Source organism: Peromyscus eremicus, chromosome 4, assembly GCF_949786415.1.
Source record: "Peromyscus eremicus chromosome 4, PerEre_H2_v1, whole genome shotgun sequence".
In the NCBI taxonomy this organism is placed as follows: domain Eukaryota; kingdom Metazoa; phylum Chordata; class Mammalia; order Rodentia; family Cricetidae; genus Peromyscus; species Peromyscus eremicus.
Genome location: NC_081419.1, coordinates 117,785,967 through 117,812,934, shown reverse-complemented (window position 1 = coordinate 117,812,934; position 26,968 = coordinate 117,785,967). Strand labels below are relative to the sequence as shown.

Below are 26,968 nucleotides of genomic sequence, written 5' to 3'. Positions count from 1 at the left end.
GCAGCCAGTTGACCAATGTCACGAGCTGTCAGTCATTCCAGTGGAACACCCTCAACCAGTGTTGGAACCAGCAGAGGACTACATGGGACTGAACCCTTGGGACCCACAGCAGGAGTGACTTCATAATTCATGTCTTGCTTCCTTCCTCTATCTCTGCTCGGACACCTCTGGCCGGTATCCCCCTAGGAACAAACCCCAGACTACTGCTCCCTAAATCCTCATCTCAGGGGAAATCAACTAATTCACCTAAGACATGAATAAGAAATGCTATATGTCCTTGAGAGAGTCACAATTGTTTTACTGTTTTTTCTAGAGGGTCTCATGTAATCTACTTTGGCCTTGAACTTACTTTGTAGCAGAGGATGACCTTGAACTCCTGATCCTCCTGTCTCTACCTCCTGGGAGTGTTGGGATTACAGGCATGTACCACCACACCTGGCTCAGACCCTACCTTGGCCAGGCTTTTGTAAGTGCTGAGGAATGGAACCCAGGGTTTTACACATGCTAGGCAAATTCTATACTGACCTACATCGCAAGCCCCAAGAAGGGCACCATTAGAAAGAGATACAGGAGTTGTCCTAGAATAACGTGGAAGGTCTGGGAATAGTAGGCAAGAGTGAGGTCCCTGCGCAGATGGAGGCGTTCTCCTGGTTGCCTTTTGGAGTTCAGTTAAGGTTACCTTGAGGAAACACACAGTGGGTTTGCTCAGGGGGAGGCCTGGAAACCTGGCCCAACGACCTTTCCTCCCACGTGGGGAGGCTTCTCATGCTGCCCACAGGAGTTGATGGATTCCACACATCTCCACTGTGTTCGCCTTCCCCTCTTGAAACAAGGATGTGGAGGTGGGGCTCAGCAGATGTGGCAAAGCTCTTACTCAGATGTTTGAGGAGTGTTGGAAGCTTGGAGAGTTGTGGAGAAGGGCTGTGCTGGTGGACAGAATCAATATGCTCTCCTGGGTACCCCGCACAATGCTGAGAGTTTGTCCAGCCTTCCATGTGCATCATAATAGGATCAACCCAATTCCCCCACTGCCTTTGCAGTGGACCTCAGTTCCCACCCAAGCTCCTCTCATGGTGTCCCCTCTCATTATCACCATCCCTCTGGAGTCCCCCAAATCCATATATAACCCAACAGAAATGTGTATGGCAAGAAAATATGCCTCGAACTCCATTTTCTCCAACCAGATACTTCAATGCGGGAATTCTGGAAATGCTACTGCTAGTCATCTTTGGTGGGTCATTTTTAAGGTATAAGGCCCTCCAAAGTTCCTCTTTTCCCCATTTGCTCTTGGCTCAAGACAGCATGACACCTATGGAAGCACTATGCTGGGAGCATTGTCAACCCTTCCCCCATAGCCAGGAATCAAAAGGAAATCAGCAGAAGTGTATGTGGTCATAGGCCCGTAACCTATGCATTCAGGAAACTGAGGCAGGAGGCTAGTAGGTTCAAGGCCAGTCTGAGAAACACAGAAGACTCTGTTGGGAGTGGGGGTTGGGGAGTGGGGAGGGAGAGAGAGAGAGAGAGAGAGAGAGAGAGAGAGAGAGAGAGGATGAAGCATGATTTTTTTTTTTCTTTTGTGGTGTGGCAAACAGCTCCAAGACCTTCTGTGTGTTAGGTTAAAAAGTCTATCCCCAAGCTACATTCCAGCCCATGAAAATGCTTACAGCAGATCATTTCATGCCTATGATTAATTTGAAGAAATAATCCAAAGTATGAAAAACATATATATATATTACATATTTGAACGCATAAATCTAGAACATAGAGGGAAGTTTATGACTAAAATGTTCACATTAGTGCTATTTAGAATTGTGAGAAATTGGAAATAATTTAAATTTTAATAGAAGGGTAATTAAGTAAATTGCAAAGAATTCTCTTGTTAGACTATTAGGAGTCATTAATATAGTGATTATGAAGACTGTGGGTAACAGAAGAATACAAAGTATGAATTTCAACAGCAGAGCATAAAAACAGTTACAATTATGAAAATACTTGCCTATAAAAAAATGGTCACCATCATCAGGGAAAGGCATATTAAAGCCAATACATTCTTCCAGAATGGCTAAAATCAAAAGATCAGCCATACTAAGTGTCGGCAAGGATGCTGGTCAACCACAACTTTCATTTAATGAAAAAGTTATAACCACTTCGGAAAATTGGTGGCTTCCTTTAGAGTTAAATATACACACCTGTTCTATGGCCCAGCGTTACTCTTCCGTGTTTCCCAAAGATAAAGGCAACACATCTACAAGAAAGACTTGTACAGAAGGTTCATAGCATCTTTATGCACTATAGCCCCAACCTAGAAACAGTCTAGATGTCCTTTAATAGGGACAAGATAAACCAATTCCAGTGGACTTTTCAACTGGAATATAAGTCAGCAATAAAGCTGAAGAAATTATTGACACTTACAGGATCACATGATAGACATAAAAAAAAATCCTGCCAAGCACTAGAGGCCAGAGAGAACATTACAGACACATGATTCCATGAACACATACATGATTCCATGAACACCCACATGATTCCCTGAACACAAACTCTCAGAACGGACAAAACTGGCTTGAGGCTACAGAAATGAGTTCAGTGGTCACCTGGAAGAGGGGGCTAGCCTGGAATATGGGGGTGGGGAGGGTAGGTTGAAGGGTACAAGGCAAGCTTATGGATGAAAGGAATATTTTAGATCTTTTTCTGGTAATGACTGAAGTACACTTATCCAAATTCATAAGTTTGTACCTTTTTTAAAGGAGGGACACTGGGAATTGAATCCAGGGCTTATCCCACGCTAGACAACTACTCTACCAACTGAGCTACATCCACAACCCTGACTTGCACTTTCAAGATGCATGAAGTTTGTGTCAGTGAGATGGCTCAGCAGCTAAAAGCAACCACTTGCCTCTGAACCCGGTAAACTCAGTTCCATCCCTAGGATCCAGGTGGAGAAGGTTGTCCCCTGACCTCTGCTTGCACATTACAGTATGCGTGTGCACACATACACAGAAATTTTAAGAATACTACAAAAAGTTTAGTACATGAATTTAAAGCATATAATTTATACCCCAAGAAGGTAAACACATATTAATAACTGTGTGCTTGTGTATATGCAATGATGTATAATATATGTATGCATACATGATGCTTGTCTAGAGGACAATAGAAATAAATATATTCCAAATATGATAGAAATTGTGTTTCATGGATAATATTTTAGGTGTTTCTTTTCTTCTTTTTCGATTTACCAAGATTCTCTCTTTTTTTTCTATGGTGTAATAAAGCACTCCCATTTTTAAACTGCAAGTTACTGGAGGCAAGCACTTAGAATGGTCTATAATACACTAGATTTTTAGTATGAGGAAATCTAGAGACTCTTTTCTTTGTGTATCTATCCCTATATATTCTCCAATCCCTCAGTATCCTTGATTAAAAACAAATACATTATTTATTTATATCATTTACCATCTTTCTATATGCATTGTTTCTTTTATTTCTTCAGACAGAATCTTATGTGACCTACACTGGCCTCTAACTCTATGTAGTAGAGGCTGGCTTTGAACTCCTGACTCTTCTGCCTGTATCCCTCAAGTGCTGGGATTACAGAAGTATCCCACCACACCCAGCTACACTATCTCTTTTTTAACTATAACATTTCATATGCTCGCCAAGGAATAGGATACTCTCTATCTTTATCACCTAATACTTACCTGCCTAACCACCCCACCTACCAGGCTGGGGACTACTGAGCTATAATTCCAGCCCAGGGACAAATCCTTGTTCTTTATATTCCCATCAGCCCTTCACATAGGGGGAAAAAACCCACATAAATACAAAGAAAACATTTCTAAGACAGCCCAGAGCCACTAGGTCTGGGGTCCAGGCTGCTCATTGCACAGCCTCCAAGCCTGGATACAAACAGGCCCTCTTTTGGTAATGTGAGTGGTACCCTCCAGAGTTATACCAACAGTTCTTGACCAATGTCCTTGTCCCACTACAACCTAGCTTTGTGGTCTTGAAAAAAAAACTCTCTTAAGCTTATTTCTTTATCTTTTTAATGGGGTTGTTGGGATTATTAAGTTGAAATAGTGTATGTTTGAAATCCTGTATAAATTATTAAACACATTATAGTAATAGATGAGTTATTCATATGCTAAATCTAGAGCTTGACTTCCTTTATTTTTTATTTTTAGTTGTGTGCATGCATCTGTGTATACATGCCAACATGTGTGACGGTGCCTTCGGAGTCCGGAAGAGGATATCAAATCCCATGGAGCTGGTCTAACAGGTTATTGGAAGCCTCTGGCATGGATGCTGGGAACCAAACTTGGGTCCTCTGGAAGAGCAGGGAGCACTCTTAACTGCTGAGCTCTCTCTCCTGCCCCCAACTTTCTTTGTCTCTCTTTGATCCACTTCTTTTTTTTTCTAAATGTTTTTATTTGAAACAAGAGCTGCACTAAGTGAGACCTTAGTTTCCCCACTGCGAGGTCAAACAGCAAGACAGGGCAAATATGTTTGGTAGCATAGTGCCAGTATGCGGACATTATCCTACTCACCGTTTGGGGGTAATAAAGTTCTTACACAAAATATTACCCCTGGATTAGTAAGTGTCACACACAAGGAAGTAGTCTTCATTCTGTGTAGGGCAGTATTTCCTATAAGTGCCGCATGATGGGAGAAGCACAAACATAACCCATTCTTTAAAAAAACTGATCCAAAGTAGAATATTCAACCCCCCCATCTCCTGGAGTAAAAAGTAGTGCTGGGATCTATCGCCCAGATGTGGTTTCTATCCTGATCATTTACTGCTGTGGGATGGTCTGTATGTCAAGTGTGGTGCTGATTGGTCAGTAAATAAATCACTGATTGGCCATTGGCTAGGCAGGAAGTATAGGCGGGACAAGGAAAAGAATTCTGGGAAGTGGAAGGCTGAGGGGGAGACGCTGCCAGCTGCCATCAGGACAAGGAAGATGTAAGGTACCAGTAAGCCATGAGCCATGTGGCAAAGTAAAGATTAATAGAAATGGGCTAAATATAAGAGTAAGAGCTAGACAATAACAGGCCTGAGCTAATGGCCAAGCAGTTTAAATAATGTAAGAGTTCGTATGTTTATTTTATAAGTGGGCTCTGGGACTGGCGGGACTTGGTGGTGGGAGCTGGAGAGAAATTCTCCAGCTACAAATGGCGCCCAACGTGGGGCAAGAGTTTCCACCTAAAAACTTAGAAAAAAGATTCTAAAATGGACCTAAAACAGCTTCCTAATTGTCTCTCTCAAATAAGCGGCAGCTGCCGGTTTGAGCTACTGGCGGGTTCCTAGCGTGCGCTCTCGACCTGCAGTATGGTGGGAATGAGGCCTCTGCAAGTAGCACATTAAACTGTGTGGTAAATTTAGCCTTTGCTAGTACAAAACAAAAAAAGAGGTTTCTGGGCTACACGCTACTTTGGTAAAAGTGTAGACCCACTATTTCTGAGAGTTATGGCTCCCAGAGCTGGCGGAAAGCGGACCGCCGCCATGTTGGGAAGCTGAAGTGGGCGGAGCCAGCAGCCACTGCGCTGTTTCAGGCTTAGAAGGCTGCAGTTTAAAGCAATAGGCTCACGCTAATATAAAAAAATAAGCCACGTAAAGATGACTACCACACAGAGAATCTGGATTATGTTCTCTTTGATATTCGTAACTGCAGAAAAACATTTGATTGTAAAAGCTGTTGAGTTATGCCAAAATGTATATTTTAAAGGTACCTTGACTTCAAAATTTGGATATAAGGATATGTTGCTTTGAAAAAGAGTCTCTGCTCTTGTTTCCACAGAAAGCCAGAGACTATGGATTTGTTCCAGATTAAGATACATCAGGTTTGACCAGCCAAGACCCCCTGAAAGGTCTCCAATGACACCATGGCCCAGATGATTCAACATCCAGAATGGTTTCAAGTCAACTGGCTCAGATATACAGCCTCACGGACTACTCCATGATCCTAAAATTTTCTTTCTGTCTCCAGAAGATACAGCGCCCCCCTCCAGCAGGAAGTAGTAAGAGAAGCTACGCCCAAATTCCCAAATATACCAAGCTGGCTTTAGAGATGGAATTGGCTCACTCCCCCTCTAAACCCAGACATATTGCTCAAAAAAAAAAAAAAATGGTTAAGAGATTCTTGTGTCCCAAATCAAAAGAGCCCTCTGGTATGGGACAGAGAAAAACCAATATTTTTATTTAAATCAGGTTGATTATAAATACAATCTCTTTCTAAAACAAAAAAGGGGATAGTTTAGATATGATAGGATGAAAGGGTAGATTAATGAACCTACTTTTAAAGAGTAACAACTTGTTTAAAATGTTTTACATTGCTATAGATTTTAGTTTATTGATACAAATTTAAACTTAATTTTGTTATACTGTATATATATATTTCTATTCTTGTTTGAGGTATTATGTTTATGTAACTCATTTAAAATTGTAATGGATAATTAAAAAATAGATTAATAGTTAGTCATCTATGATAATATTTGTAGCCATGTTAGTTAAGTCTTCTAGGTATACATAGATATATTTCAGATAGATAGGTAGTCTTCAAACACTTCAAAGACCTACAGAATATGGCATTTAAAATGTTTTAAAAATTTAGACTTTTTGGACAGTGAGACATGTCTGCTCCTGACAGCACCGATTTACTTCAGAGAGGAGGATGGGCATCGAAGACACTCCATACGGAGTTTATCTTCACCTTGACAAAAATAGCCATTTGGGCAAGAAACTGTTCTTGCCTGGACTGTCTGATCAACTGGACATGCAGGACCCATACAAAGGTGACCACTGAACTTTGCTTGACAAAATGGTCCTTCAGGTTCCTGCTTTGCAGAGAAAACTGCCAGACATTCTACAGGACACAGAGAAAAGTGAATAAGAGACTAGGCCTGTGGGCTGAAGACAGATGCCCCAACTTTACAAGAGAACTTTGAATGACTGTCCAGGCTGCCAGCTGTCTCTGTCTACCCTACAAGACTCCTAAAAGTTGCTTATATCCTTCTCCATTTCTCAGGTAGTAATATATCCTTCTGAGGTCTTTGATGTGGTTAAAGACTAGATACTTACAATTTTCCTTAGTTATAATAAAAGATAAGTTAGATATAAAACCTTAAACTTACAAATATAAGATAGATAGGATCTCTTCTTTAATATTGTAACTGTAATTCTTGCTTGATAATTGTTTTGTTATATGTAATTTTACTATGTTAAAGTTAAAACCTTCCTTTTTAAGAAAAGAAAAGGGGAAGTGCTGTGGGATGGTCTGTATGTCAAGTGTGGTGCTGATTGGTCAGTAAATAAATCACTGATTGGCCATTGGCTAGGCAGGAAGTATAGGCGGGACAAGGAAAAGAATTCTGGGAAGTGGAAGGCTGAGGGGGAGACGCTGCCAGCTGCCATCAGGACAAGGAAGATGTAAGGTACCAGTAAGCCATGAGCCATGTGGCAAAGTAAAGATTAATAGAAATGGGCTAAATATAAGAGTAAGAGCTAGACAATAACAGGCCTGAGCTAATGGCCAAGCAGTTTAAATAATGTAAGAGTTCGTATGTTTATTTTATAAGTGGGCTCTGGGACTGGCGGGACTTGGTGGTGGGAGCTGGAGAGAAATTCTCCAGCTACAATTTACAAAGGGTTTCCCAATGACTTGCATCATTAGGGTTGTTGAATAAAGAGTTCATTTGCTCTGAAGAGAGGCCTATCTACTCCTTCCGTTTCTTGCCTTCATGCTCATGTTCCTTAGGGCGACTGCTATCAGAGCATCTTTTAGAACTACCATGCTGTTTGGCTTCTTCCAAAAATTTGTCCAAACCAAAAGGATCTTCCTCAAACTGAACTGGTCCCTCTTGACCTCTCTGCCTACCGTCTGAACCAGAAAACTCCTTATCAGGAACAAATCTGTTGGTCTTTACTCCTGGTCTCTAGGTCATCACCATACATATCCTTGTCCAGATTTTTACTCGGCCTGTAGATACTTTCAGCCATATCTTTACAGCCTCTCCAGGCCTGATCATACACTTTATAAATTTCACCTTCTCCATCTGCAAATCGACTGTCCATACCCTTGGATTGGTCGAACAGCCTTTGGTCGTACTAAACTTCATTGGAAATTCAAGGATTGGGCACACCAAGAGCAATGACTTCACTGAGATCTCAATTTTCATTTCTCTGTAGTTTTGACCTCTTATCAGGAACTGCCCTGGAAAGATTCCAGTCTTGCTGTCTCTCTTTCCGCCTGTCATGATGAATTTCATCCCTTTCACGTGCTTCTCCATCCCCCAAACATGGGTTTTGATCCCAGCTCTCCTCTCTCTGGCTTTCTGGGCCATTTCTCTAAGTTTCTCTTCATGTTTCTCCTTTTCTTTTTGAGCCATCTTTCTCTCCACTTGGGCTTGCCTTTCCACAGCTTCCCGAGCCTTCCGATCAGCAATGTACAGAGCTTCAGCCAGTTTGGCAAAATTTTTGTTGATGTGTACGGTCTGAAGTCTTCGTCCATCAGCAGTCAGCCATTTATCCAGAGGAATTGTGTAACCCTTTGTGTTCTTCTGGTTGGAAATACAAGGGGGTGGGGGGTGCGTCTTCCACTCTTGTTTCTTTACAGTCATCTTCCGACTAGGAGAATGCATTACAGGTGCAGGAGGAGATGGTGGTCCCCAGGGAATTTTCTTATTGATCTTGAATCTTGGCAGCTCCACTGGATCTTTCTGCATTTCTATCACCCAAGTAACTCTCTGCTTAGCTCCAGAGTTGAATGCTACTCCTTGCTGAGATGGTGTGGAGAGAATATACTGAGCAGGAGCAGCTTGTCAGCTGCACGAACTGGCATGGCTGCAGCAACCTTCTATGATACAGACTTCACCAAGGCTACTCTTGTCTTCTCTGTTATCTCTTTAATAGCCTCCTTCATCAGGCCTTTGCAGGTCTGGGTCATCTGCATTCATAACCTTTGGAATCAGGTCAGTATATTTGCTGTAAATGACCTTGTCTTTTGACTGTCCCTGTCGAGTAATTGCATCGTATTTAATTTTCCCTTCAGGATACACCCGAATGGCCAGTGCATTCAACATTTTTTTCTTTCATCCCATATCCAGTGGATACTGGGCCACGTGGATTTCTGGGAAAGCACCTCCATCTCCAAAATCTTCTAACAAGTGTGGAATCCAGCCTTTCTGGTATCCGTATGGGGGAGGCTCCCTTCGAGAGGAGACCAGCGAGGTCTGCCACGATCTCTGAGATCTTTCTCTTTCTTCAGCTTCAAGTTGGTCCTGAGATAGCTGAGTAGGCGCAGGTAAAAAGCATAGCATAAGTCTTCAAAGTGTTGGCCAAACTCTGGAGTTGACACATATGTTGAAGTCAAATAGTTGAGATGACCCACCTATGGGCGAGGGGGGTCAATGAAGATTTGGTGTTCCGCTCCTGCAGGTAGGAAGAGTATGCATATACTCTTGAAGGAAAGTAGGGAGATGAGTCCAGTTTTCACACGTGAGAGCTGATGAGGCTTCCGTGCTCCAAACAAAAACACCAAAGCAGAATAAAAGCTCAAGTTTTAAAACAGAAACTTTGGATAGCAAATTCAGGAAAGGTTTGTAATGGTTTCGAGGCTGTGCGGCACATTCTTTTATTTGCTGTATATTTCAACTGCTCCTGATGCCATTGTTGTAGGCTGTGAGGTCATGGTGCTCTCCTTATTGATGATTTATCATGGTTCTCTGGTGCAAGGTAGAGCTTCTCCAGCACACTGCTTTTCTTTTTCAAATGTCCTTCACAGATGCTTCCAATCTTTAGTTTTAACTAAGTATTAGTTCACATTGAAGTGTAGTTAAAAAGGTTACAAGGTTTCTTTGAAAGGTTTCAGAGGTTCAGTCCATTATGATCATGAAGGGGAGCATGGCAGTGTGCAGGCTGATGTGGTGCTGGAGCTGAGAGTGCTATATCTTGCAGGCAACAGGAAGTCCACTGACTGTCATATTCTTACTCACTTCTTTGACTACGGTTTCACCAGCTTTCACTCAGTTCCCTGAAATTGTCGAGTATCTTCCAAACCCCAGGCCTTTGCACAAACCATGTCCTGCCTTTTACTGTACCTGTTTCTTCAGATGGCTTAGGTTCCATCTCTCATGGCACTCAAGGCTTTACCCTTAAATAGCTTCTTCCCGCACTGCCTCTTTTTGTCACTTTAATCTGCTTTATTACCAGTGAGTTCTGCCGTATCTGGGGGAGTATGTCTCAGTTCTGCAATAATAGAGACACTCCCATGTGTTACACCCAGGGATCTCCTCTGCATCACTGCTCTGGTGCTCTGGGCTGTGTTTAAGTAAAGTGAGTGTTGTCTGAACACAAGCAGTACAATACTGAGCCCAGACCCCCACTTCCTGAAGCTACTAAGTACCTAATGGGCAGGTAGCATATTCGGTACAGATACGCAGGACAAAGAGGTGGTTCCTATGTGTGAGAATTCATCCTGCTGCTCAGATTGGCATGCACGTTAAAACTTATGTGTTGTCGAATTTTTTTTTTTTTTACTCTTCGCTTTTTGGGGGCCCACCACCCAGCTCCCAAATAAATCACACGGAGACTTATTACTTATAAATGCCCGGCCTTAAGTTGGCTTATTTCTAGCCAGCTTTTCTTAACTTGAATTATCCCATCCACTTTTTGCCTCTGGGCTTTTACCTTTCTCTATTTCTGTGTATCTTTTCTTTTCTTCTTATTCCTTGTCTGGCTGTGTGGCTGGCCCCTGGTTCCTCTTCTCCTTTTCTTGCTCCTCCCTTTCTCATTCTTCTTCTAGTTATTCTCTCTGCCTGGTAGCCCCACCTAGCCCTCTCTCCTGCCTTGCTATTGGCCATTCAGCTCCTTATTAGACCAGTCAGGTATTTTAGGCAGACAAAGTAACACAGCCTCACGGAGTTAAACAAATGCAACATAAAGGAATGCAACACATCTTTGCATCATTAAATGAATGTTCCACAGCATAAAGACATATAGCACATCTTAAATGAATATTCCACAACACTTATGGATTATTTATTTCTGAAAATTTTCATCACAAAGCTTTGGACCCCAGTGGAGGTGATAGAGAGGAACCTGCAGGCCAGAGGCAGCCACTATTACAGAAAGTCCTTGCTGCCTCAGTGCTGCTTCTCTTTGAGCAGAGGGCTCGTGTCTGGTGGGCTCACTGCTTCAGCCTTAGCCCTGGAGCACAGCAGATATTCAAAAGTCACACACCGAGCCGGACCCGGCGGTGCATGCTGCCAGCACTTGGGTGCATGATGCAGGAAGAGACTAAGTTTGAGGCCTGCGTGGGCTACATAGTGACCTGCTGCCTCAGCAAACAAACAAAAGTCGCGCCCTGAATGAAGAAACAAATTATTTACTGATGCTGGGCTGCACACTGTATGTATTCTGTTCTGTTTTCCAACTGCTCCTGCCTAAGGAGACTCGGAGACAAGTACTACTTGTTTCCACCCATAGCTGAAGGAGTCTGCCCGAGATGTGTCTGTCGGCCTCAGGTCTAAATGTTTCCCATGCTAACAAGGCTCCGCATTGGCCAGCGAGCAGTGAGGACTGGGGAATAAGAAGGGCATTGTCCGGCCTGCGGGGATGGCTGTGCTCTGAGAGGAGCTGGGGAAGTCCCTCCTGGGTGGACATCTCTGCCAGGCAGGTATGGAGCTAGAGGGCTCTGCCCTACCTATGTCCTCAGACCTGTCAGATTGAGGACACTGCAAGGCCCTGATGTGGGCACAAGTCTTGTCAAAACCATAGTGGAGTTTCCTAAAACGCACAAAAGAACGATCTCATTCATTTTCACTTCTGAAGGAAAGCCAGCAAGTGCTTCTTCGGGAGCTGGTGTTTGCTTTGCTGAAGGAGTGCCAGGAAGCCCAGGTTTGTGGGTGGGTCATTCTAGAAAATGCCAGCTCACTGCCACGTGTGCTGCTCACAGTGACAGCCACCAACACTGTCTTAAGTGACTTGGGCAGAGCAGGAAGGCACCTCCTCCAGTGACCACCCAGTACATTTCCAGAACACTCTTTGTCCCTGCCTGTTCCCTCCTTTTCTGAATGCCCAGGTTCCTGGAGGGGCTGCCCTCAAACTCCTGCTTTTCCAGCTGGAAGACAGTTTGGGTCAGTTCCCTAGGCCTTGACCGATGCAACCAGGTACATCATCAGAACACTTAAACAGTAGCTAATCTTTTAAAACATTGTGTATTTAGACAATGAGTCTTCATACAAAGGAAATAGTGTAGAAGGAAAAGATTAAAATGTCTCACCATAAGGTTGGATCTCATGTGTTTTTCTTTGTGTTCATGTGTATGTGTAGTTATGCATGTATATCAGTTTACTTATGTGCAAGTGTACACACACACGTGCATATATGTGAAGGCCAGAAGTCAGCTTCAGGTGTCATTTTTTTCAGATGCCATCATTTTTTGAGACAGGTTCTCTCAATGGAACCTGAGGCTTCAAATTAATCTGGGCTGCGTGGCCAGAGATCCCCAGGAACCCTCCTGTCTCTATCTTCTCAGCATTGGGATTTAGAGCATGTGCCTTCATGCCCAGCTTTTTACCTGGGTGCTGGGGATCGAACCCATGTCCTTGTGCTTGCCAGAGAAGAATTCACTCCTTGAGCCGTCTCTCTAGCTCCCTTTTGTATTTTTCTTGGTAGGTTCTCCCGTACTGTCTGCACTCACACATATCAATTCTATGTTATACAAATCGAAATAAAGTGGGCCGGGGAGATGGCTCGGTGGGCAAGGGAGCTTGCTGCACAGGCGTGAGGACCGGGTGTCAACACCAGCCCTCAGGCAGAAAGTCAGACACGGCTTTGCATTCCTGCAACCCCAGCACCATGCAGGGTGGAGACAGGAGGCTTACTGGCCATCAGCTTAGTGCCAGGCTCAGTGAGAGATCCTACCTCAAAGGAATAGCATGGAGAGTGACGAGCAGAATGCCTGACGTCCTCCTCTAGACCCTTCACACCTGCCCAGGTACAGTATCACACCCATACGTGTAGCAGGAATCTTAAAAGTTCTTATTAATAAAATCAAACCTGAGCCAGGTATTGGGTTGAACACTGGAAGGTCAGAGAGACAGAACAAGCCACAGCTAACCTCACCTGGCCAACTTGTCAGCTGATCTTGTTTCCTCAGAGTGGAAGCTTCTGTGTCCTCATCCCAATGGCTCTCAGCTGAACTGCTGCTCGAAAGCCTGAATGCTTAACCAGCCAAAATGCCTAACCAGGCCAAATGCTTCTAGTTTCTGGTCCTCACGCCTTATAAACCTCTCTGCTTTTTACCACCACTCCCTGGGATTAAAGGCTGCTTTCTGGGATTAAAGGCATGAGTCACCATGCCTGGCTATTTCCAATGCGGCCTTGAACTCACAGAGATCCAGAGGGATTTCTGTCTCTGGAATGCTAGGATTAAAGGCGTGTGCTACCACTGCCTAACCTCTATGTTTAATATTGTGGCTTTTCTGTTCTCTGACCCCAGATAAGTTTATTAGGATACACAATATTTTGGGGAACACAATACCACCACACATACATGTGTGTCCAGGAGCAGCATCACACCCACACATGTGTGTCCAGGTGCAACATCACACCCACACATGTGTGTCCAGGAGCAGCATCACACCCACACATGTGTGTCCAGGAGCAGCATCACACCCACACATGTGTGTCCAGGAGCAGCATCACACCCACACATGTGTGTCTAAGCACAGCATCATCTCTATACTCACATACATATAAAGTTGAAATAAAAGCTCAAGTTACAGTAGAATTTTTCCATTTTGACAGTACTTGAAAGGACTTCCTGGATGTGTTTTGGAGAACCCAGAAATCACACGGATGTTTGTGATGGTCAGTAGTCATTGTTGACTGTATTTAGAGTCGCCTGGGATTGAGGCACAGCTCTAGGCATGTCTGTGGGGGTGTTTCAGAGGTGACCGACTGAGAGGGGAAACCCATCTGGAATGTAGGTGGCACTATCCCAAGGCAGGAAAAATAAAAATGAAAAGGAGAAAGTAAGTTGAATGCCAGCATTCTCTCTTCCCTGTTTCCATCCACAGCTGAGATGTGAGCAACTGTGTCGAGCTCTACAGCCACATCGTGGGTCACTTGCCCCCACTGTGCCTTCTGTTGATCCTCCCTCCTCAGCCTCTTCAGTACTAGAACCACAGGCATGCACCATGCCCAGCTTTCACATCCTCCTGAAAAGGACAACTTAACCACCCAAGTCCCCCCAACCCCAGCGTTCACCTTCACTTGCTATTGGAGATAATTGGGCAAAAAAATATGTGAAAGGTATTGCATAATAAGTCCCTGAAACTTTAGTATAAGTGAGTCTGTCATCTTCTCCCCTTCACTCAATACACCCATACAAAGATACACATCTGCAGACCTCCCCCCCCCACACCTCCCTCACCCCCGAGCACCAGGGGGATCATAAGGAAATGGCACAAGAAGGAGGAATAAAATCTGCCTATGTGAAAGCCACTTCACCAAGTTCTGCCCAGACCTGGAGGTCTCTGATGAGAGTGACCATCAGCAGTATGAAAAAGAGGGCTGAGCCTGGTGGCGGGTGGCATATGCCTTTAATCCCAGCACCAGTGAGGCAGAGTGGGGCCAGCCTGGTCTACAGAGCGAGCTCCAGGACAGGAACCAAAACTGCAAGGAGAGACCCTGTCTCAGAAAACAAACAAACAAACAAAAAAAAAATCACAATGCCAGGCAATGGTGGCACATGCCTTTAATCCCAGCACTCGGGAGGCAGAGCCAGGCGGATCTCTGTGAGTTTGAGGCCAGCCTGGGCTACAGAGTGAGATCCAAGACAGGTACCAAAACAACACAGAGAAACCCTGTCTCGAAAACAACAACAAAAACAAACAAACGAAAAGAGGGCTGCTCACACTGCAGGCTACGCTCCCTCCCTTCCCAATCCAGACTTCTCCAATTGCAATTGAAATGGGTTGTGGGAAGAGGGTGGGGCTGAGCTCCGATGGGGCTGTTGTATCAGCTGGTGGTAGGGTCTGTCAGCCTAACACTCAGATGGAGCTCGGTTGCCCTGCTGGGCCCTTTTAGAATTTATTTTACTTTTTTCCCCCCCTTGCTTCTGGCTTAAGGATCATCTTCAAAACTCTCACTGATGATTAAAAAAAATAAGGAACGAAAAAGCTGATTAGCAGAGTTTGAGGAGAGCCACGCAGTGATGAAGTGGGGGAGAGGGGTTGAGGAGCTGCAGGTTTTAAGTCTGGAAGGATGAACCTGGAAGAGGAGATGGAATAATAAGGTTTAAGTGCCAGCCACTTATTAATCAACCACTATCCACATCATGATCCCCTAGCCGAGGCCCAGCATTGAGCAGAGGCCTCGGCTCTGCCATAAAGCCACAAAGAACAAGACTGGAAGAAATAGGCACACAGCCAGGACAGAGTGGTTTAAGATAGACATAAGAAAGGACTTCCTGGAGCTTAAAGTGGCTTATTGCGGAACCAAAATCACAGGGAATTCAGGAGGAAAAAAGAACAAGTCCAGCCTTTTAAGTATTAAGTATTACTGCTGCTGAACTGTGGCTTCCTAGACTTAGAGTCTCCAGGTATACTCTGTGTGGCAGCCTTCAGGAGGAGCCAGGGCAAGGGGAAAGTATTTAGCAATGTGTGGAAGAAAGGTTTTCACGGGCTTCTTAAGGACAGAGCACAACCCAATTCAAATAATGTTTCATACCTATGACAAGAGGGTGTTTGGAAAACTTAGCCACAGTTACACAGTAAATGGCTGAAGGCAGGGCTTGAAAGGTGAGAAGATGGGGGTGGCCTTGGAGGGGGTGAGGGTGTCTGTCTGAGACCCTAGGCATGCACAGGAGGGAGGATGTGGAACCTGATGGATGGAGGTAGGCCTACAAAAGTCAGGCAAGAAACTGGCCATGGTGAGGACCATGTTAAGCTTCTGCAGGTGGGGCTAAACAAGCTGGGAGTGGAGGTTTCATGGGTCAAGTTTGCAGAAGGATGCACTGGAAAGAGAAAAGGGGATGGAAACCAGCTCCACCCTTCATGGTTCCTGCACATCTCTTACTCTGTGCACTAACAGTGGAGGGTATCCCACAGTTGAAATTTAGTCTATTACATAAACCCATTGCTGCCACCATCTGCCACTAAGACTGAGCATGCTCTGTTGAAGTCTTAGCAACTGGTAGAGACCAGTGAACTTAGGGCTCCTTACATTTTTTTTTTTTTTGAGTGAACAAATAAGTTAATGAGCAATGAGGGATGGAATTATGGGACTACAGCTCTTCACTTCTGGCAATCTTGTGTGTGTGTGTGTGTGTGTGTGTGTGTGTGTGTGTGTGTGTGTGTGTGTATGTGTGTGTGTTGCACAGGATTGACTCAGGACACTTGTGCATGCTAGACAAGCTAGACAAGCTCTTTACCATTGAGCCAAATCCCTTCTTCTGGTAATATTAAAGAAGAGGTAAGATGTTTGCCTAGCTAGGCTGCTTAAGGATGCTGTCTGCTTGGGGATAGAACAATGAAGGTCCATTGTGCCTTCCAAACTGATGGCCATTGGGTTTTGTCCGTAATGTCCAGTGTGTGGCATCTACCAAGCCAGGCTGACATCAGGACTGTTATTTCTCCAGATTGGTGCTTCCCCTTATCTGAGAATACTGGTAGATTCTGCAGATCCTAGGAGATCATGGCTAAATAGCACAACTGGACAGGGTCTTTGATTCAGCTAAACTTTTTTGAGACAGGATCTCATTATGTAGCCCAGGCTTGTCTCAAACTTGGGGTCCTTCCATCTCAACTTCCTAAATTCTGGAATTACAGGTATGTGCCATCACACTCAGCTTCAATTAAAACACCTTTGACAGCTTACCTCCTCCTCATTAGTATCCAAAGAATGGTCTGGAGCCTGAAAGAGATGGTAGAAATGAGAAAGGTTTCATCAGCTAATGAAGGGTCTATTATACCTGTTCCATTCTCCATTGGCAGATCCACAGAGTGGGTGGAGAGATGTACCTTGGAAACATGCTAGTTGGGAGTCTTCAAAGCTTACTTTGTCATTTGTAAGTGGGAAGGCCCAGACAAGCCACTGCACTTCCCTGAGACTGAGCTCCTTGTCTCTAAACTGAAGATAACAGTCAGGACACTTTCCTGTCATGACTGGTGAAAGATCACTTGCAAAGCATTTTAGAAACTGCCAAGTACATGCTGACATGATTCACCTATTGTTTTGTTTTCTTCTGTTTACTTTGAGGACTTAGAGCCAGCCTTTGGACCATGTATTGCCATTTACAAAAGTCCTCTCAGCTCACTTCCAGTTCTACCCACACAACAAACCAAACATTCTGACCTAAGTTACCTTTCAATACCACTAACCACTACGTGTTGGTAAACTGGTTCAACTTACTATCTACTTTATGTTGCCTTATCTTTCTTTAGAAACTATAGTCTAGAGATTTTTGCCTTCTGTGTATAATATTACTCTGGTTTTGAAGAGGACAGCTGCAGAATTTAAATTTTCTAAGAGATCACGCAAGTTCTCTGCTCTAGATCTTCCAAGAGTACAGGAGGCATGTGCTGACTGGGGAATAGAAGGATTCTTGTGTTTTGAAGCTTTTAAATTCTAAATTTAGGTATAAAAGGCCCTGATTTCATTCATTGTTTGTTAATTCATTCAAGAGCTGTTGGCGAGTTATGAAGCAGACCCTGCCAGTGTCCTGCCCACAGCTCCTGTGCCCATTATTACAAACACAGGCTACCTTCCTCCATTACTTTAAACAAGATGATTAACACAAGCATGCAACAGCAAACATTTAAAATGCTACTCTGGAAATAGCCCCGGCCACTCCCCCCTCCCCAACACCTTCCCTCCCAGAAACTAAGTGCTTTCTTTGGTATGTGGTCTGGAAATACCAGTGAGTTAGTGCTGACTGGTATAGTTTTCAACCAGGGATGGTCAGACATTGGAGAATAAGCACTTCCCTCCTGAGTGGGTGAGACACCTCAGCAAGTCAAGGTGCTTGGTGCCAAGCCTGAGGACTTGCAATTAATCCCAAGACTCACATGGTGGAGGAAATGACCGAATCTCAGAATGTCCTTTGACTTCCACACGTGTGCACACATATGTGTGTGGGCATACACACTAAGTAAATTTAATTTAAATAAAAAAAACTTCACTCCTTGCATCTCAGTTTTCCTCCTCCTGAGGCACATCCCACACCCTCTCTGGGGCTCCTCAGTGGAATTCTGCCTTAGTGGTCCACAGTAGTTTCTCCGGTGCACTCTGTACTGGCTTCTCCCCCTGTCTCATGTCCCTGCTCTCCCACTGGATATTCCTGTTGTATACTTTTTGTATTTATGTCTTTCTCTAGGGTCTCTTTCTGCAGGAATCTGATCTGTGGCAGTTTCTTACCAGAATCAAGGTATTGCCTGGGTGTGGGCAATGATGACCTCAGTGGGTCTGGAAATGTCAACCCCCACATGCATGATATTTCATTTTCCCTGTTTTCTATATAGATTTTTTTTTGAGATAGGGTTTCACTCTGTAGTTCATGATATTGTGGAATTCACCACGTATTCCAGGCTGGCTTTAAATTTACAGCAATCATCCTGTCTCAGCCTACTGACTACTGGAATTACAGGAATAAACATCACACTTTTGTAGCATGAATCTTAAAAGTTCTTATTAATAAGCTGGGCGGTGGCGGCGCACGCCTTTAATCCCAGCACTCGGGAGGCAGAGCCAGGCGGATCTCTGTGAGTTTGAGGCCAGCCTGGGCTACCAAGTGAGTTCCAGGAAAGGCGCAAAGCTATACAGAGAAACCTGTCTCGAAAAACCAAAAAAAAAAAAAAAAAAAAAAAAAGTTCTTACTAATAAAATCAAACCTGAGGCCAGTTATTGGGGTGAATGCTGGAAGGTCAGAGAGATAGAACAAGCCACAGCTAACCTCACCTGGCCAACTTCTCAGCTGACCTTGTTTCCTCAGACTGGAAGCTTCTGTGTCCTCATATCCCAATGGCTCTCAGCTGAACTGTGCTCGAAACCTAAAAGCTTAACCAGCCAAATGCTTCTAGTTTCTGGTCTCCACGCCTTATATATCTTTCTGTTTTTGCCATCACTCCCTGGGATTAAAGGCTGGCTTTCTGGGATTAAAGGTGTGAGTCACTATGCTTGGCTGTATCCTTGAACAGATGGATTTCTGCCTCTGGAATGCTAGGATTAAAGGCGTGTGCTACCACTGCCTAACTTCTATGTTTAATATTGTGGTTGTTTTGTCTCTGACCCCAGATAAGTTTATTAGCATGCACAATATTTTGGGGAATACAATACCACACACTTTGCTTCATTATTTTTCTTTATTATATTTTCAGGGGAGGATTAAGGTAGTGTCTCACTATGTCCCCTAGATGGTTACAAAGTCACAATCCCCCTACCTAAGCCTCCTAAGGCTGAGATTGTAGGTGTATGCTACTGCGCCTGATTTAGTATTTCATTTTTTTAATATTTTAAAATCCTGCCGCCATTCACCACAGACACACACACATACACACACACACACACACACACACACTTGCACTCATACTCACACATACACACACTCACTCACTCACTCATACATTTACACATTCACACGCACATCCTACTCTGGTCTGGATGACTACTATGCTCAGTTGCTTAGTGATGTAATGGAATTAGTTCACTTGTGAGAGCTGACTGCTACATTTGGAAGAATTTTTTGAGGCATTTATTAAACACAAACATCATTAAAAATTAAATCATCTAAAATTTGCTATGTGGTAGACTTTAAAAACAAAGATAATAAGTACAGTGGCATATGACTACAGAATTCTCCCTATCTTTGACTTGAACACAATGGGATCTGAAGCGAGTATTTACACCACAGGAATTGGCAAATGCTATAAACAAGGGAGGCTTCACCTATGAAAGCCAATGGTTAAATATTTACCAACACAACATCAACAATACCTTGCCTGGAATCTTGCTCCAGCTCCCTGTGTTTCCTATCCTCTGTTACACCATACAATCTATTCTGCCTATTGCAGCATTTATAATGTGACCATTTATAATGCAGATCAGATTGCCTTCCCTTGGGTAAAGCTCCCCTGGGTCCTTCATCCCATCATACCCCTAGGCATCTCCTCCATACCTATCTGCCCTGTCTTCCCTTCTTCCCTAAGCTTTGGCCAAGTGGCCAGCCTTCCTTCTGTTCCCTGAACCGCTGGTTGAGCTTCCCTCTGCCCCAGGGTCTCTGTACCCCTTCTTCTTCATTCTGAGACAAGATCTATGTTTTATGCAGTCTCAACCAAACCCCTCACCCCGCCACAGAGTCTTCCTCTGATAATCTTTACACCCATAGCACTCCGATTTCCAAATCCTCACCCTTCTCTGTCCCAGGAGCCTATTGTCTTTCCTTGTGACTCATTGTTCCACTTGGACTCATCTTGCGTGTTCACGGCTTGACTTCTCTATGGTCCCTCTCCCTACCGTACTGTGCCGATGCTCATGGAAGAGAGCCCTTTACCTTATTCAAGGCTGTGTCCCCAGAACCCAGAGAGTGATGGATACACAGTGGTACTCATGGGATACATCTGTGGCATGAAGGAATGCTCGTGGCTTCTCTGTTTATTCCTCAGCCCTCCTCAGTCTGGAGCTTGCTTCACCAGCCACTCTCTTCACTGGAACTGTTTCCCTAAGTCCCCTGTGACTGCTGAGTTCCTACAATTACTGCCTATCCCAGTCTCTCTTCTGTTGGGCTTCCGGGTTATACCGAACACTGATCATTCCTCCCCACCCCTTGAAACCTCCAGCTCTGTAAGCCCACCCTCTCCAGACTTAACAGTTCCCCTTACTGTTATGGAATATTTGTTTACACTGTGAAGACGTGTCTTTGCCAAGGCGCCTTCTGATTGGTTTTATAAAGAGCTGAATGGCCAATAGCTAGGCAGGAAGAGATTAGGTAGGACTTCCGAGGACAGAGAGGACTCTGGAAAGAGGAAAAGGTGGAGTCGCTAGCCAGACTTGGAGGAAGTAGGATTGGGAGTTTGAGCCTCGTGGAAGAACATTGATTAAAAATTATGGGTTGATTTAAGTTAAAAGAACTAGTTAGGAACAAGTCTAAACTAAGACTGAGCTTTTATCATTAATAATAAGTCTCTGTGAGCTGATGGCCTGAAGAAAAGTCTGACTACACCTTACTACTTCTTGGACTCAGCTGTGCATCATGTCTGTAGTGCCAACCATTCATCTCTGCCTGTACCTCCCTTCTCCTTGGATCCAGGCTCACTTACGTGACATGATTTGGCCAAAAGAATGAGGTAGAAGCAACAGAGTTTTGAGCCTCATCTCCAGGAGACCTTGTGTATTTCCGCTTGTTTTCTTTCGCTTACATCATTAACACAATGGCAATGTTTCCTGGGCCTCACTGATCCTTGGAAGAGGGAGTGAGCCAAGAGCTTCAGAGTACGTACACTCTAGTCAAGCTCAGGCTAGAGTGTGGGCAGACCACTCAGAGACCTGTGAACAAGCCAACCAACCTCAGCCAGGCCTTAGCTAACCCACAGAAGCCAAAACTATATAATGTAAAATCAGACTTGTTTTAAGCCTTTGGCTTTTGGAGTGTTTTGTTATGTGGCAAGAGCTGACTGATACATTCTTTTGTGGGATTTTTGCTCTTTGTTCAGGACTTAGATACTGGGTTTCTCCTGTCCCCAAGTACCCACAGCTCTGTACTCTGTGTATGGTCATTGCTGTCCTTCTCAAGGTCATTGATTCTCCATTTGCATGTTTAGGCTCCCAAACTCTGTCATGGACCCTGAACTTCAGCACCACAGAAACAATAGTTCAGTGACAGACATTGGTACATATCCAATATGGTCCCGTAAGATTGTATGACCTAATGATGTTGTAGCTGTCTAAGTTTGTGTGGTACATTTTAAGCTGTTTGTGGGATAACATCATCTAATGTTGTATGTCTCAGGATGTGTGCTGGAGAGTAAGTGAGGTACTACCTGCTCTATCTTGCTCAGGACTTCCTTGAGATGCCTGTAATTTCACACGATGTGTGTGTCAAGTGTGTTTCCCTCAGTTCCCTTCTCCAGCTAAGTATCCTGTCTCAGTAGTGACACCACCATGGCCCTGTCACTCAGGCTAGAAACCCCAGCTCACAGGGGACTCCTGTCTCTCCCTGACCTGGGTTACCCAGCTCACTTGCATCCCTTCTAAACACACTCTTACCTGCCCATCCTGCCCCTTTCAAGTTCTCACGTTACTTCTTGGTTGAATTGTTGTGAGGAGTCATCTCCCAACCCATTGGGTCTCCAACCTCGCTGGGTCTCGGTTACTCTAAGAGCATGATGAATGAGTGATCCTAGATGTCATGGTCACAAACATTTGTTGAGTTAGCTCTAACCGCCTCTGTCCTTCCCAGAGACACAGGACACCTTCCAATATGCAGTTTATACATGTATGGGCTCTGCAGCCAGTCACTCCTCCTCTGACTGGCCTTGGGACAGTCGGCAGGTTGCTCACCCTCTCAGAGCCTCAGTTTCCTCGTCTTTGAAATGGAGATAGTTACAGAACCTCCCTTATGAGTCCATTCTGAAGGTTAGATAACTTTACACATCTGCAGGGTGTTTAAAACAATGCCTGGCTCATGATAAGCCCTAAAAATGCTATATATTTTACCCTGACTTTTCTTGAATTTTAAAAAAGATTTATTTATTTTCTGTGTATGAATGTTTTGCCCGGTGTATATGTATTCGCACCGTATGCATGCCTAGTGTCTGCAGAGGTCAGAAGAAGCTGCTGGGTCCCCTGGGACTGGAATTACAGATGGTTGTGAGCCACCTGTGGGTGCTGGGAACCGAACTCAGGTCCTTCGCAAGAGCAACAAGTGCTCTTAACCTCTGAGCCGTCTCTCCAGTGTGTGTGTGTGTGTGTGTGTGTGTGTGTGTGAAATTTCATTTGTCATTCTTTTCAATTGTTGACAAAGCAAAACCACCTTTAAAACTGCACTGTGTCTTTATCTTTCTGTCTACTTTTTAAAAATAATACCCACAATTTAGTAATTCAAATCAAAGCATTATCATGATTAATAGACTATGCTTGGTAATTAATCTTACGTGTTTTATTTTTCCCTAATAAGAATGCTTCAGTTGCTTTAAATATGCAACTAAAACCTAATGTGTCTCTTTTTTGGAGTCTGGTTGACTTAAGTATATTTGCTTACAAACCAAGTTTTAAAGCCTTTTGAAGAGTGTAGCATTTGATGAATTTTACTTCAGCCATGTAACCATTATTCTATCAAGACATGGAACACGTACTTTACACATCTGCAGGGTGTTTAAAACAATGCCTGGCTCATGATAAGCCCTAAAAATGCTATATATTTTACCCTGACTTTTCTTGAATTTTAAAAAAGATTTTGGAGCATGAGTCTTAAAAGTTCTTATTAATAAAATCAAACCTGAGGCCAGTTATTGGGGTGTACACTGGAAAATCAGAGAGACAGAACAAGCCACAGCTAACCTCACCTGGCCAACTTCTCAGCTGGTCTTGTTTCCTCAGACTGGAAGCTTCTGTGTTCTCATCCCAACGGCTCTCAGCTGAATTGCTGCTCGAAAGCCTGAATGCTTAACCAGCCAAAATGCTTAACAAACCAAATGCTTAACCAGCCAAAAGCTTCTAGTTTCTGGTCCTCAACGCCTTATAAACCTTTCTGCTGTCTACCACCACTCCCTGGGATTAAAGGCTGCTTCCTGGGATTAAAGGCGTGAGTCACCATGCCTGGCTGTTTCCAATGCGGCCTTGAACTCACAGAGATCCAGAGGGATTTCTGTCTCTGGAATGCTAGGATTAAAGGCGTGTGCTAACATTTTCTAGCCTAAGTATCTTGTGGCTTTTCTGTTCTCTGACCATTAGGATACACAATATTTTGGGGAACACAATACCACCACAAGATTTATTTATTTTCTGTGTATGAGTGTTTTGCCCGGTGTGTATGTATGTGCACCATGTGCGAGCCTGGTGCCTGCAGAGGTCAGGAGAAGCTGCTGGGTCCCCTGGGACTGGAATTACAGATGGTTGTGAGCCACCTGTGGGTGCTGGGAACCGAACTCAGGTCCTTATCACTCCTATTCTCCTGTGATCAGCTTTGGAAATAGTTTCTCCCTCCCTTTTCTCTCCCTGGTCAGTCTTGCCAGATCTCTGCCCTGGGCATCCCAGTCTCTCATCACCTAGCCTTTGACCATATTGTTCTTTGCCAGCTGCACACCTTTTGGCCTGGGCACCTTCAACACTTCATTCAAGCTTTTGCTCACCTCTTCTCTGTCTGGGTTAACTTCCTGTCTGGAGTCTCCTGACTACCCAAGGCCTTTCTGACGATACTGCCCACTTTGTGTTGAAATTTCCTATCCACACCTGAATGCTACATGTGTGGACAGCAGGACCTGTTTCCTAGGCTTCAGCCCGGAGTCTGCCACTGAGCAGATAGCACTCAGAGGCTGGACAGTGACATGGGATCGTCCTCATAAGGCCAGGGAATATGTAATTTAGCTGACTGGGGCCCATGTTGGAAGTCCTTAGCCCCAGAGTGCCTGTCACCCCCTCAAAGGCATCTTCTAGTCATTGATTCTGGAGGTGACTCTTTCTCCAGCTACTCCTTGGGAGAGCTGAAGAGGCCAAGCCTGGCAAAGGGGAGCTGGGGATGGGAGTCTGCATAGCACAGCTAGAGGGTGACAGAGGATGAAGGCGCAGGGGCAGAAGGAAGAAAGAGCTCACACCGTGCCACACTATTCATCCTGAAATGAATATTGTGAGAGAGTGAGCCAAATGTTGAAACAGGGGAAGGAACAGATAGAGAGCCCTTTTTGTAAACACTCCTCACTTCTGGGGACTCTGGGATCCTATTGCCCAATGGATAATATTTACAGAACCTACATTTGCCAGGCCCTCCTCTCTGCAGGCCCTGGGCCAGGGCCAGGTCCCCAGGTAGCATGTATAATAGGGGCCCCTGCCACACCCTCTGGCACTCACAAGTCCACCAAGGGCTTCAGTGCTTTCTCTACTGATGGAGGTGTGGGGTGAGTTAATTCTCCCCCTGCTGCAGAACCTTCTAGCCAACAAGTACTAAAACGGGTAATGAATGACCATGTCTTCATCCCTCTTGAGGAGGCTCTCTGGGGTGTGTTCTATAGGGCTGTTCTGCATCCCTAGGGACACAAGCCTTGGCTGTTCCCACACCACAGCAGCTGCTTGCTTGATACCATGCTTCCTCTGTTGGTTCTTTCCCTTTCCAGTTCTCCATCAGTGATTCCCAGCTCATCTCCCAAATGGATTTCCATTGGCCCTTCCACCCATAGCTCTCTAGCCACAGGTTTACCCCACAGAGGATTAAAACTATTTGGAAAACACTTGTCTGTATGGAGCACATGCAGATTTTTCTCCCTTGTCATGACTCTCTAAACAATACAGTATCATAATGCTTTATGTAGCATGCCTGGCCATCAGGCATCCAGAGAGGATTTAAAGCAACTGGGAAGGTATGCAGAGGCTATATGCAAATCCTTTTGTATGAGACTCGCTCATCCCCAGACACTGCAACCTGGTAAAGGGGGTCCTGGAACTAATCTCCATCAGATGTTGAAGAACTACTACATTTAAACCAATACCTCCTGCCGGGGTCTGCTTCTGGGAAAATTTAAAGACACGCAGTGAAGAAGATAAAGGGCAACCTGCCATGGACAAGTCTCTGGGCCCTTGGTGGATCTGTGTATCGCTTTGGGCTGCATGCTCAGCCTTTAGTTGCCCCAGGCACTAGCAAATACTAGTGAATGAATTCGTGAATGGATGTGCTTACTTACCCCCAGAAGAGAGAGTGACTGTCTTTAAGTCCATTGCTCAGAGAGGTAAATGCCTTGCCCATCGTCCAGCCAGACTAGTTGGTAGCAACTGCTGGCCAGAAACTGGAATCCTTGAATTTCATTTCAAGTGAGTCTCGGTGCTGGAAAATGATTGAGTGTGGAAAGGTAATCCATGTTAATTCCTGCTGATTAATAATTAATTTGCTAAGGAACTGCTGAGATTAAAACTAGAAATGACCGCTTTAGTTTCAGCCTAACCCCTGTGTATTCTCTCCCTAAAGCTTTACTTTTTACCAACAGCTTGGACAGTAGCAATGACCAACAGCTTGGACAGTAACAATGACAACAGCTGTACTAGTGGAGGAACTGAGGCAGGGACTCTCCAGACACAGAGGCTGGGGCGGTCATAGTCCTTTTGGTCTCTTAGGAAACTACATTTTAGAGGCTGGGGAGATGGCTCAGCGGTAAAGTGCTCGTTGTGAAGGCATGAAGGGCTTGAGTTCAATTCCCAGAATGAATCCGAAAAATGCAGGCGCCACCTGTAATCCAAGCACTGTGGAGATGGAGGACTTTCTGGTCGGCCAGTCTAGCCAGAGCAGCGAACTCAGGATCAGACACAGTGTCTCAAAGAATGAGGTCCAGAGCAATAGAGGAAGATGTCTGACTCATATCAAACTCTGGCCTCTGTGCTTACACACACACACACACACACACACACACACACACACACACACACACACGAGGGAGGGAGGGAGGGAGGGAGAGAGAGAGAGAGAGAGAGAGAGAGAGAGAGAGAGAGAGAGAGAGAGAGAACTTCATCTTCATTTCAAAGAGGCTGGCTCTGGGGAAAGATGGCACTGGATGCTCTTTCAGAGGACCTGGGTCTTTTCCCAGCACCTACATGGCAGCTCACAACTGTCTGTAACTTCAGTTCCAGGGGATCTGATACCTTCACACCAAAGCACATAAAATAAAATCAAATAAATTAAAAAAAAGAAAAAGAGGCTGGTCTTGGTGTAGGCTCAAAGGGATAATTTTTGTTTTGTTTTGTTTTTTTGAGACAGGGTTTCTCTGTGTA

General features: G+C 44.5%; 1 pseudogene; it reads right to left on the bottom strand.

Annotated features, from left to right (window-relative positions):
- Window positions 1-7,713: 7,713 nt before the first annotated feature.
- LOC131907891 (SNW domain-containing protein 1-like) lies at window positions 7,714-9,315 on the bottom strand (annotated as a pseudogene).
- Window positions 9,316-26,968: the final 17,653 nt, after the last annotated feature.